The 21769-nt window shown below is 32.0% G+C and overlaps 1 protein-coding gene across 1 annotated transcript in view; it reads left to right on the top strand.

The window, feature by feature from the left end:
• Positions 1–21769, top strand: part of LOC129806037 (cytosol aminopeptidase-like) — a 489987-nt gene that overhangs the window by 226321 nt on the left and 241897 nt on the right. The window lies entirely within an intron of this gene.

Below are 21769 nucleotides of genomic sequence, written 5' to 3'. Positions count from 1 at the left end.
TGCCTCACGAGTGTCGTTTTAAAGTTAGCGAAATTCAGCTGAAAATAAAGACTCAAAGGAATTTTTCCTGGAACAAACCATATCTTTATCTCTTCATTTTCCCTGCAATATTCCAGAATTTCCTTATAAATCTTTTACTATCCCTCAAATTCATAAAAAACGGATTGTATCTAAAGCAATATCTCTTATGCAGTGATATTCTTCTTGAAAATAGAGTTAAAGCCTCTAAAGATCGCAGGGTCCTAAAAGATACCGTTATTTAAATACTTTGAGTAATAAATTCAGAGAAAAAAATGTTTTAATTAATTATACTAAGAACCTTTTGTTAAAATTCTGTAGTAACGGTATCTTTACAACCCTATGAACATAAGCAATTCTAGCTCCTTTTTTTAAGTAGAATATTTCTCGAAAGACGACAAAAAGATGCAATCGAGGCAATGCTTTTAACGAAATTAAAGAATTTTCGAGGATATATGAGGAAAACTTGAATGCAAATAAATGGAGGAATAGAGATACGGTTTCTTTTAGGAAAATGTTCCTCTAGTACAGTTCTTTTTCAGAAAACGTTCTTTAGCGCCAACAACTTACGATATGCCGGTATTTAAAAAAGCAAGTTTCATAAAAATAGTTCTACCCATATCTTAAGAACCTTTACTTTAAGATATCTGAAAAAGTTGACGTGATAGACTACAAATTTCTTCGGGTGATATGGTCAAGATACACCAAGAACTCCGAAAACACCTGTTATTTGCTATTAAACGAATTAAATTTTCGTTTTGCTGCCCTGTAATGTGCGATGACTTTAAAACATGGCTAGTTTGTATGGGAACTACCAGATGCAGCAGTCAAAGGGAAAATCTAAAAATATTTATTGAAAGCTTAAGTCATACATTGACTTTGACCTGAATTTCATTAAGATCGCTTAAGCCATTTCCAGTAATAAATTGTCAAAGTTGCGAATTTTCAGAAGGATATCGTTAATTTCCCAAGGATTAACGGTCCTTTTTGACTTTGGTCTCGGTTAATTTTAAGTCATACACCAACACCTACAAAATGTGCCTAGTCCCATCTCTGGCGAAGGGTTGGACCAGCTCCCATACATTTCTGTCCATCGTCCTTTATATGATTTCACTTACTATACGCTCAATTTTTAGATAAATCTTTTAACGTTAAATTCTTAAATCGGTCACTAAAAAAACCAGTTTTCTATTATAAAAATTTTCAAATTTAAATTGTCAAAAGCGTTAGTTCGTATTTTCTTAGCCATAAGATAAGATGATTACTAACCTCGTGAGACGAAATGAGAGATGGTAAATCACTTCTTTGCACCCAAAGAGAAAATTCGCATTGTTTAAAGGGTTCACTGTGTGCAAACACAACACTTCAGAAGCCAGAATCGAAATTGCAAACCCTTTCAAAAAATTTTAAATAGTATTTATTTAAAAACAAATTTGATTTTTTTAATAAAATGGAATAAATAGTTTTTTTTTCAAGTTTTTACTACAAGAAATCGACCACTCAGAATATAATGCGACTAACTCGATTTTTTGCAAAATTCGTTTTTTTCGCTTTTCGGGTATTCCGTGACACCCTCTACCTTCCCTGTGAATATTATACCGAAAAGTTAATTATTCCCAAAGTTATATCGGTTCCGATACTTAAAAATCCTATGATCAGCATGTAAAATCTCAGCTTTAAATCACTCTCCTGTAAAGTTGGCCATTCGCGAGTTAGTCGTATTATATTCTGAGTGGTCGAAATTTAATATTTTACACATAAATAGCAACTTATTTGTAAATTAACTTCATTAAGTTATTTGTATTATCCATATAATTACCCCGCGAGCATAGAAGTTATTTCCGAGTCATAAAAAGGGAATTACAAGGTCATTCTGACATGAAAAAGATGGGTTCCGGTCAAAATCCCGAATTCTTAAGTGTCATAGCTACTTCCACGATTGCACAGGAGCTCGCTGGAGGCAAAGGGAAATCTTCTGTGTTTTGGGAAAGTTATTCTAAACTTTTTCCTCCATATAATTTCATCCCTTTCAGAATTTTGAACATTCGGGATTTTGGCTTTCGGGATTTTGGCCTTTTCGGGATTTTGGCGTTCGGGATTTTGGCTGCCACCGGAAAAAGATAACAATAATAATCGAAAAATTATTTTTTGCTTTCCTTATTACGACGATCTGAAAATCATCAAAGAACTCTTTTTCGAACTCCAGAAAAAATATTTATAATATGCAACAGTATTATAGGAGTTGAAAGTGCTTCTTGGGTATTTTCCAGAAGAAATTATTGCAATTTTATCAGATTTTTCCACTAAATTATATTATCACGCCTCAAAAAATCTTTTCAACCTTATTGCAATTGATATTTTGAACTGTCATCTGAACGTTCAATTTGACTTATTTAAGATAAATCTGTGCGGAATAATATTCAATATGTCAATATCAGTTTAAAGTATGCATCGGTCTTAAAGAAGAATATTTCAAAGGAAAATGAGAGGATATTAATTGCAGATTAACAAGGGGGGAAAATTGTAAAATTTAATTTGTGTCCTAATCGAGGTGTTTTTGATTTTAGAAAAAGTTAGCAAAAGAAGAACGTTGTTTGAGAAATTAACAATTTACTAAAAAAGAAAAATTAAAAATGATTTCTATGTTTAATATTGGTGTAATTTATCTTATTTGATTGGTGTTTTCTTTCCATCTTACCTTTTATGTTCTTTCTGTGTTTTTTTAAACTTGATTTTCGGAATTTTGTGACTAAAATCTGACGGTTTTTTTATTGCCCTGTGTTTCCTAATAACAAATTTTTGTGAGAGTAAATCAAATCTAATTGCAATTCCCATTTTTTATCAATTTACAATGGTCACCAAGAACATGAGAGAGACGAAGAAGAAAATATTCATGCGAAACGAAAGCCATGAAAAAAGCACTCTTGTGAATGAGTATTTATTTAGGAAGGTTTATGAGTATATATAGCAACAACAAAAAAAACTGGAAATATGAAAAAAAGAAGATTAATTCAGTCGAAATGTACAAAAGAAAAATTAATAAGAGAGGAAAAAGAAAAAAAACTCTTCAATGAATGTATGTTTTATTAGTTATAATAAAAGATAATTATAACGTCATACATAAACATGATAAATTAATATTGAAATATTTGAAGAATAAAGAGAAATTTTATGCTAAAAAAAAGGAGATTGTTGTTTTTTTGCTTTTGGTTCTGGATACCCTGTGATTAAGTTCGTTTTTCTCCTTGGACAATTGGGCTCCCATTCAAAAATTGGGAGCACGCCAAAATGTGGGCAAAAGCTGTCTCTTATTTTTCCAACATTCTATTTCAAAAGAACATTTCTGTTGCAGATGATCTACTTACAAAAGAGAAACCACAGAGAATAATAAGTTGGAGAAAAAAAATGTTGTGGTCGAGGAAAATATTGTGTCATTTAATTAGCACCCTCCTTGGTGTATTAAGAAACCCCACATCAATTAACCGTCGAGGTATTCTATTGAATTTTCGCAGTAAATTTCATGTAAATTTAATTAAATCTTTCTTTCTTCGTCAAAAATGTTGAGAAATAATGCTTCTCTCGGCCTTTTTTCTTGCATTAATCACACAGATGATGGAAATTTTCGTTGGTTTTTGTGAATGTTGTCTTGCATCTTGACATTTTAATGAGGTTTGTAATTCAATATATTAATTGTTTTTTTCAGAGAGTGCGAACTGAAGAAAAATTCTGCCAAGCTAAATAGGGAAAAGTGAATTTAATTGAATAAAAAAAAGAAGTGAATTAATTCTTCTTGGTCACAATACACAAAAGTGTGTGTAGTGTATAGAATTTCACGTGAACGTGACAGGTGGAGAATCTTCCTGAAGCAATATGTTTCATCTTGGGTCCACACTCAAGCAAATTTTCCCCGGAGGGTGAGGGATAATTTTTCCTGCCACATTGTGTCTTCACCTCCTGACAAATGCGTGAATTATGACTAACTAGCACGAAGAAGTCCCCAAACCCAACCACATTTTGTAATGTATTCATCTGGCCAGACGGATCGCGCGAATATTTATAGCCACTTTTCCTGCGAATTTATCCATTTCCCTCCACGCCTTTCCTAATTCCATTTGGCCTGGCAATTGCGTCCCTCCCAGGGGATAGGTAATATACAGGGAATTTTGCATTCTGAGTGATAATAGAGCTGTATAGGACAAAATATGAGGTGTTCCTCCCTCTTGCTCCAAGACAAATGCCTGGCAATTTTACACACTTGCACAATTATCCGATATTAATCAGGATGTCTGAGGAATTCTATTGCATGTTGATAACACAATCCTGACACTGTGAAAGCAAGGAAGACAATTACTCAATTTCCACACATCTATCTGTACACCTCCTTCCTGCAATCTCCTTCCTTCCCTCCCAGAGAGACAATTTTCCCATGATATCTTCAAGGAAAATCCACAAATCCTGGAAGATAGACGGTACATCGAAGTGGAAAGAACATCATGGAATATGCCGGTTCTTATGTTTTTAAGGCTAATGACGTGAATTTACTTTTTTAAACAAACTTAAAGTCATTAGAGTAGTCATACTGCACTATTAGAAGCCTCAATTACTAACGCCTAATAGGGTGAAGTCATCACTTATGGACGTTATACACTAATAGCTAATACTAATTCTCTTATAGCTCAGTTGCCAGAGCACTCGTATAATCAACGAGAGGTCTCCAGTTCAATTCTGGATCGAAGCAGGAATTTTTCCTCGCCACTGAGAAATAACTGGATAATTTGAGTGTCACTTGCTCTGATTGACAATTCTTTGTACATAAATACAATTAACATTGAACAGAAAGTTCGTAAAATTCTCACGTTATACACTTATATGGGTTTCAAACCTCTGGCTTAGCCATATAGTTCAGCTGCTGTATTTTCTCAGCAATCACGATTTTTTTTTTTTGGAAAGCTTTACTCAGGATTAGATTTACAAAGATAAGTGATCTACAGTAGCGTTCACAACATTAAATACACCCTTTGTATGTTTAAATACACCTAGTTTGGATCGGGAAAACGCTGTAATATCCAGTTCTATTGACTGAAATACTTTCATAATATAAACCTAAGAACAGTTTTAAACAAAATTTGAGAAAATACATGATCTAAAAAATGTATAATTTGAGGATCAGTCAAAAATGAGTTTTTTGGACAAAAATGCAAAATAGCCTTACATTCTAAAACTGATCTAATCTTTTAAAAATCATTTAATTTAAGCTAAATACTATTAGTAAATATTATTAAGAGTTGTAGAAAACCTGAAAATTATGCCAAGAGAATTTTTTGGTATGGATTGTGGTCGGTTTCCGTTGTGATCTGTTCTGAAAAGGGCTTTCTTCTTTGAATATTAAAATTTCCAGCCCAAATTCTACTTTTTCATATATATATTTTTTTCAATTAAATTCAATTTATTCGCTTGATTGCGGCAGCCGACCGACTTCACTATCGATCTCATCAGGTAAACGGCAGAAACCACTGAATCACTCATCGTATATGCCAAATTTTGTAACATGTTATATGTTTTATTATTTTTCAAATTACTTCTTAATACTGTTGCAATTTCATTTCTTTTACTTCATTTTTTTTATTTAAAAACATGAAAAAAATCATCAAATGCAAGTTCTCCTCGAAGAATCCACCTTTAACTTTGATAAGCGCCTCACAGATTCGGGGCATCCTGTTGATCAATTTCTCCAAAATGTCAGAAGGAACTCTGCCAACGCATCCTGAAGTGTTTCCACTAAGATTGGAACTGATGTCGGCGCCTTCTCTCGAACTTTCTGGGGTTACAATCTGGTGATTGGGGTGGTCAATGTATATAGTTTAGGACCCTGTGTTTCTCTTTCTTAAGAAGGAAACCTCTACAAAGCTTTGAGGAATGCTTGGGATCGTTATCCTTTTGAAAAACAAACCCACGCCCAATAAGCCAAATGCACTGATTCCACCGATCAGACATGATAGATCGGATCGGTAAAGGTCATTCTTAAGTGCTAGACATAAAAACCAGCTTACGAACAGGAAGGGGGTAAAGTCACCCACGTAGGACAAAGTCACCAACATCTACGGTAAGTTCTTATCTAAACCAGATTTTAAAAAAATTATAAAATTATCATTTTGTGATGTGAATACAAATTTTGTGATTTTACGAAATCTGTTTCAGATAACTAAGGTAAATTGTCCTTGCTTGACCGGTTTCTCGTCTCGACCGGTAGATTTATTTATTCAATTTATTATTGCGTATGATCTAACATTAATAGGTCAATCATTCCATGAATAATACGAACCAGTGACAAATTCATAGAAATTGACGCAATTGACCATCTAACATTCAAAAATTGACTCACCGGTCGAGTCGGGGAACCCGGTCGAGTGAGAGTACTTTACCTTATTTAAGATTTTTCCAAGCTGTCCATAAGTGTATAACTAACGTTCATAAGTGATGACTCCATCCTACATCGCCTCAGATTAAATCAAGTGAATAAAGCTGAATTTTTCAATCAAGGGAAGTTCAAACTTACTTCTTAAAATAATAACAAAAAAATTTAAAATTAAGTGTTAAGTTTCTAAAATCAATCCAAAGAAGATTTTTAGAACCAATCCTACAAAATTTCTCAGGTCAATCAGATAATTCCTAAAATTTAAGGTTTGATTTATAAAATCAATCCTGAGAATTCTAAAATAAATTTAAAATTTCTAAAATAAGTGATTAATTTACAAAATGAATTTAAAAGAATTATTAAAATTGCTATTTAAGAATTTAAAAGCATTAGGCAAGGTTTCTATAAAATTTATAAAAAAAAGTAACATACAACCAGAGAAAGGACATTTCCACCGTTTAGTCCTGGATGTTAGAATCAACGCTAAGACGGCGGTGGCCGCATGGGGGGTGGTAAAGATCAAGAATGAGATGAAATAAATTCAATTCAATTCAATTCAAAATTTATCATACAAAACGTTTAAAAGTCGATCCAAATAGATTTAAACTTAAGTATACTACTTCTAAATCAAGCCAAAGAATTCTAAAATTAAGTATTTTGTTTCTAATGGCCTCTACACACTATGAGAAATTTCTTTAAAAAATGCCTTTTTAAGGAAAATTTCGCCTATCCTTGTAGGCAAAAACGTCAGAATTTTTTTTAAAAAAGGCAATTTTTGACGAATATTGCTTCTAGTATGTAGACACCATAAAATCAACCCTAATAAGAATTTGTCCTACAAAACTTTTATTTATTTTATTAACAATTATTAAAATCAGACTGAAAATTTCTAAAATGAAGTAATCTATTTCTGAAAACGATTTAAAGACTTTTAAAATTAATTATTCTGTTTCTTTGATCAACTCACAGACAGTTTCTAGAAATGATGCAACAAAACTTCTAAAGTCAGTCCGAATATTTCTATAATTAAATCTGTTTCCAAAATCAATCCAAAGAATTCTAAAATTAAATATTCTATTTTGAAAAGCAATTTAGAAGGTTTCAAAAAATTGATCCTACAAAACGTTGAAGGTCAAAAAGGAAAGATCTAAACTGAAGTATTCTGCTTCTAAAGTCTATCCAAAGATTTCTAAAATTAACTATAATGCTTTTCTAATCAACTCAGAAGATTTCTAAAATATGATCTAATAAAATATTCTAAAATCAATCTGACTACTTCTAGAAATGATACTATGAAACTTCTAAAGTCAGTCCGAATATTTCTAAAATTAATTTTTCTGTTCCTAAAATTAATCCGAAGTTTTCTGAAAATAATTATTTTGTTTCTCTAACCCTTTAAGGACGATTGGAATACCTTTAGAAGAAGACTAAAGGAACAGTTTTATTTGATCGGCATCCATTTCAGATGCTAATTATTATTAGACAACATTGTTCTTAAGTTTTTACTGCTCATTTGTTTCTCGACTTATTTTTTTTAACAATTCGTATAGAGTATGAGTTCGATTGTAGATGGTAAACTGAACCGCGGCTCATAGCTATGATTATGAAGGAAATATAGCTAATAATTTTCTCATGCTAATTGCTGTTAGTATCTGTCGAGAATCCTCTTGAGATGTAATGTTTATTTTCCCGCACGGAAGAGATTCCCCGGGAAAGATCTCACTCCATCTTAATGCCAGAGTGAGCAATTAAATTGCCTAATACCCATTTTGATATCATTTGCATTCAATTCACAGTCCATCAGCGTCTCTAATGTTTGATTCCTTAATCTCTTCTCTCGCAACTTTCCATCGCAAGGAAGGCAACCCAAGCACCATCCAAAAGAAAGTTGTGCTGTCGGAAGACGCACAACAAGGAGTGAAAGGGTTGATGGTTTGATCATTGGGGAATTGATGTTTTTGGAGAAGAAGAAGAGCATTACACAATGCTCCATCATCTGACTTTCACCTCCACCCCCCCCCCACACAAATCCATTTTCCCCGTGAATTTTCACCCGTTTGATGCTGTTGCTTCTGGGATGCCACTTTTCGGTCTTAATCTTATCTCCGTCGCACCCTTTCTTCCAACGGCTAAAATCCATTAGGGCCACATAACATCCCTTGACGGAGTGGTGTGTCTGATTTCTCAGGCCATATTCTGCATGAGGATGGGGTCTGTAGCCCGGCGAAGGAACACAATAAGGGGATCAGTATTTGAATATGCACAATACCAGAGGGTGAAATAATCGACAAACTTGTTACCACAAATCTCTGAATATGTGGAAAGAATTCTATCCAAGGAGGAAAGAACATTCTTCGTAACTTTTCCAGACACACACACACACAGTAAATCAATATTGAAGGAAATATCCTTTCAGGAAACAGTCAAGGTACTTAAGATATATGATAGAGAATTTTATGCAGTTAAAGAAAAAATTCTATAAGAAATTCCTTCTGGTCAATCAAGTTCAGTAAAATATTGAATTTTAACTAGACAATAAGAACGTTAATCTCAAGATTAATATTGATGGATGGTTCTTTAGAAAATGAAATGATATTTTAATGTTCACTTTACCATTAGGAAGATCTGAAAAATAAGTTTTGAAAGCGTTTCATCTCATACGGTCTTCAGTCCTAAAGTTTAGCAACATGGTCTAACTACCCTAATGTTGTACATACTACCCTGTATGTTTGAGACGCGGTGGATTATTCTTTGATTATTTAAATAAATGTGATAAAAACACTAATATTTTTATTTTAATAAAGCCTATTTATAGTGAGTATACTAAGCGCTATACAAAATTTCAAGATAATTTTCTGAGTTTTCAAAATATTGCTTAACGTTAAAACATGAAAAAGTGTCTCAATCATGCCGGCTCTCCCCTATCAAAATCTTGAAAATTAAATTCAAAAATTGAAGAAAAAAGTTATAGATTCATTAAAATCCGTTTCCTGGACTTACATCCTGTTGCTCATGTCCGGCAAAACCTCTGAAAATTTAAGAAAAAAAAATTATTCGACCACTGAAGAAGGTCCATATAGGAACCGAAATCTCTGGGCAAGATTTAAAAAAAGGCAAAAAACAAATGGTCAGTAATAAGTCAAAAGTGGTCAGCAGAAAATCAAATTTGATCAGCAAATAACTCGAAATAATCAGCAAACATTTTATTATTAACTGCTAATTTTAATTTTTTACTGACCACTTTTTATTTTCTACTGATCTAATTTTATTTTTTACTACTCATTTTTAATTTTTTACTGACCATATTTTATTTTTCACTGATCACTTTTAATTTTTTGCTGACCACTTTTTGTTTTTTACTGACCATTTTTTATTTTTTACTGCTCATTTTTAATTCTTTACTGATCACTTTTTAACTTTTTACTGATCATCTCGAATATTTCTACTGCTCGTTTCAAAATTTTTTGCTGACCACTTTTTATTTTTTACTGCTCATTTTTTATTTTTTGCTGCTTTTTTTAATATTTTTACTGATCATTTTTAATGTTTTGCTGACCAAATTCAATATTTTTACTGCTCATTTTAATTTTTTAACTGACCACTTTTTATTTTTTATTGACCACTTTTTGTTTTTTATTGATCATCTTTTACTTTTTACTGATTATGTTTTATTTTTCACTGATCACTTTTTACTTTTTATTGATCATTTTTAATTTTTTGCTGACCACTTTTCAATTTTTACTGATCTTTTTAAACTTTTTGCTGCCCTTTTTTTATTTTTTACTGACCATTTTTTTATTTTTTACTGATCATTTCGAATTTTTTGCTCACTAAATTTGACTTTTTACTGCTCGTTTATTCAATGCCTTTAAAAAAAGTGGTTTTCCTTTTTGAGCGACACCTATCAATGGTTATCACCGGAAAAGTCTTCATCGACAACTAATCTCAGAAAATATCTCAATCTTGAACTGTTTGGTCATAATATTCTGAAATAATTTATATGGATGGGTGAGTTATTTCAGGCATGCTTCACTTTCAATTAGGATAATTAGGATAATGATTATGTCCTGCATTTTTATAAATAGCTAGGGTAAATTAAGCTAAATCAAAACCTGCTCCAAATGGAAATTTTTCGCTACTCCAAATGGAAACGTCATTGTTTTCATGATAATTACAGTACTAAATTATTATATTTATATATTTTCTTTACCTCAGTTTCATTATTTAGCTAATTTTGCTTCAAATAAAGCGAAAATCCATTCATATTCACAAATTTTAATTTGATATTTTTTTTTTAGAAAAATTAAAAGTGTACCTTTTCACCATCGTATTTTTCATCGATCAACCATGTTTTCCAATGAAAAACACAATAAGGTGACCGTTGTTTATTCGTTTCGTTTAACATTTATGTCATATTTCTGACTAATTTTAGTTAAATTAACTGTTAATCTTTCTTGTTAACGGTATGTGAAGTATTCAAATGACATAATTACCTATTTCTTGAACAAAAAGGGTTTTTCTGAAGTGTCTGCAAATGCTTCAATAGGAAACCCTGGAAATATGATTTTTTGGAGAGATTTTCTTATGTTTTATGATGGGAAATGAGAAAAAAAAATGAATAAGAGCAAATCCTGCACTAAAGAGCAATTCGGAAAGATTTTGGAAGCCTTTCGTCACGGTTTCACTTACACTGTTTGTCTCCAATTAGAAAATTTTCCTTGTCTCCATTTGGATTAATTTGTTTCCAATAGCAGCATTTTGCACTTGTGCATTTTTATCGTATTTAATAGGTTTTCAAAATATATTAAAAGAATTTTCACTAAACAATAACATTCTAGAAGAGACAAGAAGGAAATTTATGTAATTGTCTTCAGTCAAAATTGAACTTAATGTGTTGAATTTTCCGTCAAAATTAAAGCGTCTGGAAATGGTTTTGAATTAGGAATTTTATCCTATTTATCAAGAAAACCTAAATACACTTAATTAACTTGTGTGTAGTTTAGGTAACTGAACTGCCTCACTCTCTCCTATTATATTCAAATCGATTAATGCCAAAGTAAACTAATCTCGAGACGTCATTCTTCTCTAAACTTCACATTCGTCAAAAGTGTATCAAAGTCTGATTCCCCGAGGGGTTGAGTGCCAAGTATCTCAACATCGACAGACTACATAAGTATATATATTATTTTTATTGCTCGAGCAATAAAATGAGTTAAAAAGGCAATTGAGCGATAATTACTATTCTTTAGTTGTTGTCAAGCTCAAGAATTAATTTTTTTGCTGAATTGCTGGAATTTCTGCAGAAGCTCAATAATCTTTTCCGTGTTGGCAGAATGTGCAAATGAGCAATGGGAGGGGCTCCATTTGTACAGTGAGTTGGAAATATCATTTAAAATGTATGGTAAACTTGGGGCGGAGTCTTTGGTTCGCGAGTTTTTCTCTTGTGTCCACAAAGCTCGTGTTGAATTTTTTTTCACTCCATTTTCTTTGGTCATTTTCCCCCCTGGGCCCTTTCGTTTCTACCACTCGCTATTTATTCTTATATACGATTCCCTTGGCGTTTGGGGGGCGAGTTTGCCTGGCAAATGCTCACCAACTTGACCCCACATTGCATGTCGAGGGGCACGTCCATCCATAAATTGCCATTCGGATGCAATAAATTGTGCATACAGAGTCCAGTGCATTTAGTTTGAACTACCATTTTGAACTTTTCCAGCCGCGTGCTCTCAGCCACAGACCATCGAGGAAGGCAGTTCAGGGCAGGAAAGGAAAAAAAAAGAGAACGAACTGGGGAGCATGAATATTTAATTAGGAGTCACCAAGAGACGTCCCCAGACGGTCAAAGGGACGGAATTGTTGGGTGGAAGAGGGAGAGATGCATTTTTCCATCCAAGCACGGGTGATATTGAGAAAATAAATACACGTTCTGGAATATCTTAGATGCGATAAAAAATAACACATTTCAATTAATTTATCAAACACGTCGACAGGTTTTAGCCTCTTTAGCATTTTTTTTAATGTGGCAAATGGGCTCGAGAAATGTAAATTATAACCACTCCATATGCTCCACTTTAGTCACATATTCTTCAGTAAATTAATACGGTGGAAGAAATCAAGATTTTTCACGACAGCCACAATTTATACGTTCTCAAAGTCACATTTCACAACTCCTCACCTCTTTTCCATCCGACATTTCCATCCCAGGGAATATCTGAATACCTGCAAATTCTGTTATTAACTTGAGGAAGTCGCTCAAAAGTTTATGAAAAGTGCTGCAATGAAAGTTTTTGGCAGAATTTTCAGTTTCAGGCGTAGTGAAGAACTGTGAAGCTCATATTACGAATATTGATTGCCATGATAAACCCTATAGACAGCCCCATTCTATTCTATTCTAAGTCAACTCAACTTATTTTTACCCGGTGATATATGTCACCTCTTATTCTAAGCTCTAAATGGTAAAAAATTTGTGGTCTTGAAAAGTATTAAGGGAAACCGAGGCAGACTCACTCAGGGGTAGAATTAGACAGTATAGGATATTACAGTTTACCTTAGAAAGAATATTTGAGCAAACTACTATTGATTTAGAATAATAAACTTCCTCTCTATTCATTGAAATATAGGGGAATGTAGGCATGGTTCGCACATAGTGAACCTTCACACGATGCGAATTTTCTCTTTAATTCCAAAGAGCTGATTTACCATTTTTCATCTCGTCTCATGATGTAAATTATTATCTATCTTATGGATAAGAAATGACGAACTAACTCTTTGCAACACATACAGCACAGAAAAATTCATTTCCGAGCTAATTCTGCCCCAGACTCCCCTAGATAGTAAAATGTGAATGAAAAATAATCTTCCTATTCACAGCTTCAGTATTATTCTCCAATAGTGTCTTGGACAAAAGGTAAATGGAACTCTATTTGCAGAAAAAGTCATTGATGTTCGAATAAAATTCTAACTTAGTTTCGAATTTTCAAACTAAATTTTCGAACAAGGTGAGGAAGATGTATGAAATATCACATAAAGAAGTTGTTAATAGTATTACTCAGTGACTATGAGAGGAATCATAATAGAACAAGAAAATTATGAGTTTCATATTTTTCTCACAAGAAAGTGAAGACTGTTACTCAAGACACTTCGAAATTCGAACCAGAAGTACTTCGGCCACCATGCGGACGAAACGAAAAGTAAAGTTGTCTTTTCTTTGACTTTGAAAATGATCTTGGAATTTTTTAAGCTCCAGCTGTCGATGAAGTAAGTAATCCCTCTTTAATTATTTGCTCTAGTAAATAATATAATACAGATTTCGTACTAAAGACCTACTCCAATTCCTGAATATTTCGAAATAACAAGCAACTTTATTGTATATTTTTTAGAAAATAATCGGTTATTTAACTTTACATCTAATTAATAACTCAAAATTATCCAATAAATCTTGACTGACAGGAATTTAGAGAATTTAAGCCATACGGCTAAACTGTATGCCCAAAGCCCGTATATTAATTAACTTCAAAAACAATTAAACAAATGCCTTTTGGGATAACATGAGATTAGACACTTGAACAAACAAAAAAGTTAAAATAGTGACATAGAATTAGAATTTATTCAGCAAAAATGATTTAGAAATAAATTGATATGAAGAGAATATAGTTTATAGAACCTACCGCCGCTGTCTTAACGTTGATTATCAATCGCCAAAACAAATTAGTGGGAAAATTTATTCAAAGGTTATAAGGCTAAAATCATTTATTATTGCAAATTTGTCAAATATTTTAAATTATAAAAATTATCAAATATGGCTCCGGCACACCTTTTAGATCGAATGAATTTCGGTTTCTCACTAGATGAATTTAGAACGATCAATAGGGTAACGTGTGGTATTTCTGGACAATGTGCTTTTCCGGACATAATATAGGTATTTTAGGACACATCAAAAATGCTATAAATATTTATTTAGTAATTATTTTTAAGTTCTATATGAAATATTAAGCTCTTTACGTATCAGAAAAATATAAAACTTCTGAAATTTTATTTCATTTAAAGCGTGAAATACGCGTGAATTGTGAGTGTCACATTCCACTTTTTACAAAACCTTCAATGTGGTCAATTTTGCAGATGTCAACACAAACAGTGCTTAGTTTTTTTCGATTTAAGCCACTTTACAAGTGAAATTTAAACAAAATTTTTATGAAAGAGTGAAGTTTAGACCTTCTACTTCAAGGTAAATAATCAGGCTCGGTGAAATTTATTTGCATAATAGCGACTTTTGTCTGTCCCGAAATACCCAGTTGTCCCGAATTACACCATCCTTACTTCTTTATATTTTTTGCTATATTTTTCAATCTGAATTATTCTGCTACATTTTTCAATTAGAATCTTATTCTTGATAGCATAAGGAACATAAATATTTGTATCAACAAAGAAAAAAATAATTTGAGAAGCCGTTAAGTTGTTTGAAACTTGAAAATGCTAAAACGTGTCCCGAAATACCACACGTTACCTTATGCGCTGATTTGCAATTGCGCTAAGTTTGGATATGCGGGCCCCTTTCTTGGACAAAGGATACTTTGTCGATAATTTGAGGATTTTTAGTCTTGTAATATCAATTTTTTTCGCTCGCATTCGGTTGAATTCTGTTCTCACATTCCTATTTATTTTTTAATTTAAAACTAAATATGGTGAAAGAAACGTCTATTGACACTTTAAGAACTCGTGTCAGAACCTATTGACACCCTACTCTGTACCATTTGGGATATGAAATTTGAACATCTCTGTTTATAGTAAAATGTATATTACAAAAAAACGTTATATTACTTATATTTTACTAGATACATTGAATAATTTTCAACGTTTTGACAAAAGTGTCAATAGGGGTTCCCTGTCGAACAGACGTTCCTCCGACCCTATACAGATTATTCACTGACAAACTAAGAAAAACAATAAATTTAAAAAAAATTATAGTCAATACAAAATTAAAATTTAAAAAAAAAACAGAAACTAAGGAATTTCTCAATTTATCTGGAACAATAATGTATGTTAATTATATAAAACAAGTTCTTTTTTCTAAAAACTTAGATTAACTGGTCATAATCCAATATTTTACGAATAAGTTTATTTTTTTGCTGAGAACGAGTTTAAGTTTGACAATTTTAATAAAGCCCCGGTCTCCTCTATAACAAAAAGTTTGATAAAAAGAAGATATGAGAATTTTGATTTTGATTTTCCTTTTTACCTAAAATGTGTAAATCAAATTTGATTTGTTTATTCATTTGTTTTTGCACATGTTTTCTGTTACTGGATTATTTTCTAATCTTTTAACTGCTTGAACTCCAAGAGAGCAGTTTCTTCAATTCAATTTTTTTTTTCAAATTCCTACCATTTTGGCTGCAAAACGGTAAGAGATATTGACTTCTAGTCTTGGGTGACCCCTCCATAAGTTTTCATTCTCTAACGAACTAACTTTACCCAAATCACCCCCATTCCCTTCATCTTTTATCTTTAATAAATGTTTAATTACACTTTGAAAAATATTTTATAAACTATAATAAATAAAAACAAAAATAAAAGTAGGGTAAAGTGGTACAAGTTGGACAATAATGGTACAATTTGGACAGGGCTTTTTTTTTCTTGATAAATTTAATACTTTATTTTTATTTGTATATTTTTAATGCTTTAGTTTTATAATTTGCTTCATTGTCTTTAAAAACACATTTTGTACTGTATTTATCAAGAAAAAAGCCATGTCCAACTTGTATCAATTTACCCTATGTCAGTTTTCAGATTATTTGGCATTAGAACTAACGTAATGAGTTCTTTGATTCTAAAGGTCTGTCAATAGGGAATCCTTCGTATTATTAACTTTCTTTGAAGGATATCTTAAAGGTTTTCTCACGTAAAAAGTAAATATAGGATTAATATTTATCAAAGAAGAATTCGCATGAAAGATGATTAATCACTGTACTTATCCATCTTTATACTACAACATGGTAAATAAGTTCCACATTAATACTGTTTTAAAGAAGTTTGTTGGACAATAACTTAAGTTCCTTTATTGTCTTCGACACAGGAAGATTTTTTGTTCATCCCAGTGTCATCTGTGGAGGTTTTCCTTTGTGCCTTTTGTGAAGGAAATCCTTGAGGAAGAGTCCTCCTTTTCTCCCACTAAATTTCAGCTACTGTCTGTTATGAAGAAATTCGTCAGGGTAAATTGAATCTTCATCATGTCTCATTAAGTCCTGAGATCCGTAGCCACGCATCCTGGAAATGGAGAAAAGATGTGGTGGAGGTGAGAGTGTGAAATGGGATATCGGGGATATCAATGGAGGTGAGAATGAGAGTTTTCATTAGGAAGCCCATAAATTGAATAGAATTTTCGATCAAGAAGCTTGATTAACATTTTACACTTTTAATTCCATTATGCCACGAAAATAATCATACTCTGTGGCACATGTGAGGAGCATCTCTCTTGATGCCAGGAAAGTAGCCTCTGTTTATCGTCAGGCGCTAAATTGTAAACAAATTGATTGGAGGTGGGATCTCTCTTCTCTAAAATTATTATTATTAGACATAAATTGTCTTCCTCTTCGTGCATTTTGGGGCCTCGGTTGGATGGGTGAAATCCCTTTCGGGGGGAGAAATATCTTGGGGATATGTCGACCCAAAGTCACATGGGAAAATTGAGGATGGGGCATTTTTCCATCCCACACACGTGGAATTTTATTAAAATCAAGTGGAAAATATAGTTGGGATGCTTTGGGGTGGGGTAGAGAAAATAGAATTAAAATTGGTGTGTGGCATTAGATGGGAGTTAGTTTAACGCTACGTCGCTCAAAATGATTTAATTGAATTACCGGCTAATCTCACTCAACTTGTAATATAATTACAATTTATCTAACATGGAATATTTACCAAGTTTCTCTGGTCACTCGACGACACATTACAGCATTTTGTTCCGTTTAACTCACAAAAAAAACGTACAAATGACTTAAAATTGTCAATAATATTTTTTTTTATTTTTTATTAATATTATTTTAAAATCAAAATAACATTAGAGTTGAGTTTTATTAAAAAAAAAGCTCGAACTCACGAGATAAACTCACCGTGTATTAGTTTTTCTCATGATTTTTTTTGGTGCGTACTGGTCTACTAGAGATCAAATTGCGTCATAAATCACAAAACCATTTGAAAGTCAAAAAAAATCGGTACTTAACAAATTCATTACCGATGAAGACCGATACAGCCGGATAATAAATGCCAAGACCTTTCAAAAAATCCAAATTTAACCAAATAAGTAGAAAAATAGGCCCTCCAAAGTGCTTGACCTTTGACCTTCAATAATTCCAAATACCGAATTTTCCGGTCATATGTATGTTTGGACGAAATGTTCACCTGGAGTACCTCTAAAACATATCCGAAAATCATTGAAACCCAAAAACTTGAACGCCGAAAACCGAAAAAGATAATCCGAGGCCCAAAGAGACAAAATCCCGGAAGGGTTGAAATCCAAAATGGATCAAAATCCAAATCCTAAAAACCAAAAAATCCCGAAAATCAAAATTCCGAAGTATTAGAAGTGACATAAGCTACTCCTACGACAGTACTGAATTGTACTGAAAATCAAATTCTATCTCAATGGAAATTCATTTAAGTAAAAATTAATTTAAGTAAATAACTCAATAAATAAATTAAAGTAATAATACCAGGGGCCTCTCGACATTTTATTTTTCCATACGTTTTGCATAAAGGCATTGAAGACTATCGGCAAGTTCTTTCTTAAAGAGAATTGACTTATCAGTCTGATATATTTCGAAATCGTGCATTAAAAGCTTTCTAAAAATACATATTTCATAATGTTTGCCGAAATAATACAAGAACTACGAGCAAATTTGTTTGAATCACGGTGCAATATCTGCAAAATTTTTACAAGGAAAAGTGAAAAATATCTTCACTTTTTATTAGGCTTGATGGGTCCCTGAATAATACAATAAACAATTTGTAATTTAAGTAAATTACTAATTGCTTCGGCACACCTTATAGATCAGGAAAATTTCATGAAATCAAAATTCATATTATGGTCATTCTCAAAGGTTTTACAGATGTTTCTTTCATCTCGTTTCAACTGAAAATTCTATTGAGCTAAATTGAATTTATTTTATGTTCAAAAAATAAAGAAGAGTACCAAAGATTGGGACAGCCATAATGCAAAACGTTTGGGAAAGAAAGGGATGTGAATTTTGATTTCGTAAAAATTTTTCTGATCCAAAAGGTGTGCCAGAGCCCTTATGAAGCAGGATTATTTCATGAAATCAAGATTTATATCCCTTTTGCATTATGCTTATCCCACTCTCTTTCAATCTTCTTTTTCTTTGGATCGTCACAACAAATTCGATTAGGCTCGATCGAATTTTGAATTAGATAGAATGAAATAGTTACATGCAAAACACCTGGGAAAGAGAAGGATGTGAAATTTTTTTCATGAAATTTTCCTTAGTCTGAAACGCGTTCCGGAGGCATAATTAATTTAATTAAATCTAATCATCAAATATTGAAATTCGATCAGCAAAACGAATTTAGATGATGAACTTCTACTTATCTAAAATTTACTTCCTACTTAATCAATTAATAAAATTATATTGTTATAAATTTTTTCCTTTGAAATTACTTACACAGAAAAAAATATTTTGTAAAATTGTTCGTAAATATTTGTAAAATCCTATGACAGACTTGCAAAATGCTCGTGAATCGTATAACCAACAAACAAGTTCATAAAATTTTGTACTTTTTTCACAAACATTGTTCGTTAAATGATCATTTGACGAACATTTTATTGTACTTTTACAAACATTTGTTCGCAAATGTTCGTAAATACACAAAAAATGTTCGTAAAATTTTGTCACTTGTTCGTAAATTTTTGCCAGGCAAACAAAAATTTACGAACAAATACGAGCAAATGACAAAATTTTACGAACATTTTTTTGTGTGTTTACGAACATTTACGAACAAATGTTTGTAAAAGTACAAAAAACGTTCGTCAAATGATCATTTTACGAACAATGTTTGTGAAAAAAAGTACAAAATTTTACGAACTTATTTATGGGTTATACGATTCACGAGCATTTCGTAAGTCCTCCATAGGATTTCACAAACATTTACGAACAATCCTACAAAATATTTTTCTGTGTACGAAAACATAGACCACGCCCCCTTTTACTCCATGAAAAAATCGAATGCAAGTTTCAATTTATAGAACAAAAATACATTTAAAATTTTATTTTTCCCACTTGGCTCTATGTTTGATTCTAGAAATCAAAATAGCCCCGGGCCATTTAGTCCTCGGAGGTAGTAATTTGCACATTCTGCACATTCGATTCTTCCGAGATATATTAATTCCAAGTATTTTGTCACATATCTACGAAATTCCTCAACATGTGCATTCTTCCTCAGACTCCCAATGTCGCAAGAGAAACTCACCCTCCGAGAAACCACCCACAACTTGGGAAACTTTCCTCCGTCAACCCTTGAGCATATCAGTCTAGGGGAGTTTGTCAAGGATGAGCCTTGGGGAGGCATCAAGGTGAGTTGATATATCACACAACAATGATGACAAGTTCAAAGACACCGTGTGGGATTCCCGTTCATCTTTCGCGACTTGCTCTTCAACCCCATCGCTGAGAATCAAGTCATAAATAAATGGAACACATTTAATGTTGTAATATTTGTGGAGATATTTGCCGCCAACATCCGGAAGCAGGGGGAAGTGTTCAAGGGAGTAATATCTCAGATGAAACTCACGTATACTCTACGAGGTTTTGCTCAGAATAGATAAAATATTTTGTATAAAAATCCAAATTTGTTCAGTAATACGTCCGGTAAATCTTTTAGATTAAGAAAATTTCATAAACTAAAAATTCACTTTTCTTTCTTCCTCAAAAGTCTATCCCACTCTTTCGGTGTCAATATTGGACTAAACGAAATTAAATTTGATGTGATGTTCAAAAGAAGAAGAAGAAGATGAGTGTGAAAGAGTAGGATAAACTTATGCCAACAATTTGATAAGGAAAAGGATGTGAATTTCAATTTAATGAAATTTTATTGATCTAAGGTTTGCCATTGCCATAAAAAATCGAATTTTAGCGGTATTCAATTTAGAACTTTATGGCCAGGCATACATTTTAAATCAGGAAAATTTCGTGAAGTCGAAATTTGATTCCCTTTCTTTCTCATTCTTTCACACTCTATTTCTGAAGAATGAGATAAAAATAAGCAAGGCGCGTGAGAAAGAAAGGGATACGAATTTCGATTTCATGAAATTTTCCTGACCTAAAAGGTGTACCACCTTTAAAAACAGTGAAATGTCATCCAAATTAAAAAAAAAGAAAAGGAAGAAATTACAATTTACTTACAATTATCTTAGTTCTTAAATTGGATTTTTTTCGTAAGAATTTAGACTTCTTACTAAGCGAAATTTAATATTTTAAGGACAAGATTTAATTATTAAGGTCTCCGGCACACCTTTTAGATCAGAATAAATTCCATGAAACCGAAATTCGCATCCCTTTCTTTCCCAAACTTTTTGCATAAGTCTCTCCCACACTCTTGCACTCTTCTTCTTCTTTTTTTGAACATCACGCTAATTTAAATTTAGTTCAATCCAATTTTGACTATGAAAGAGTAAGACGAGCATATTCAAAAACTCATTTTCAATTTTATGATATTTTTTGACCTAAAAGATGTGCCAGAGCCATAATTGCCCAAATTTAATTTTCACTATTTGTTTTTGCTATCAGTAAGTAACTCTGGTTAGTAAAAATTTATGTTGGTTAGTCATTAGTTCAAAATAAACAGCAAATATTCAAATTGGTCAGAAAAAATTCTAACGCGTCAATTATTTATTCAAAACAAACAGAAACTGAATTTCTTAAGAAAGAAAAATCTAAATTTGGTCAAAACCAAGTAAATTTTAGTCTGCAAAATAATTAATTTTGGCAAGTAAAATATAGGCTTCAATCAGGCTATATTATAGGCTTTAATCTACAAAGAAAATAGTTTTTCAAACAAATTTTAAAATTGGATCAGTTAAAAATAAGTTTAGCCTTTACAAAAAAACAAAAAAAGTCAGTTATTTATACAAATTTATCAATATGTACTAGATTTCGTAAATAAAAATCTAAAATTTCGATCAATAAAAAGCTAATTATCGTCTGATAAAAATCAATTTTGATCAGTGAAAAGTCAATTTTGGTATTGTTAAAAAATAAAATATACACAATAAAAATCAATTTTGATTAGAATAAAAGCAATTTTGGTCAGTGAAAAATGCGCATTTTTTTTGAT

This window comes from Phlebotomus papatasi, chromosome 3 (genome assembly GCF_024763615.1).
Source record: "Phlebotomus papatasi isolate M1 chromosome 3, Ppap_2.1, whole genome shotgun sequence".
Classification (NCBI taxonomy): Eukaryota; Metazoa; Arthropoda; class Insecta; order Diptera; family Psychodidae; genus Phlebotomus; species Phlebotomus papatasi.
Note: the sequence above shows the minus strand (reverse complement) of the source record. Positions and strands in the feature narration are given on the sequence as shown.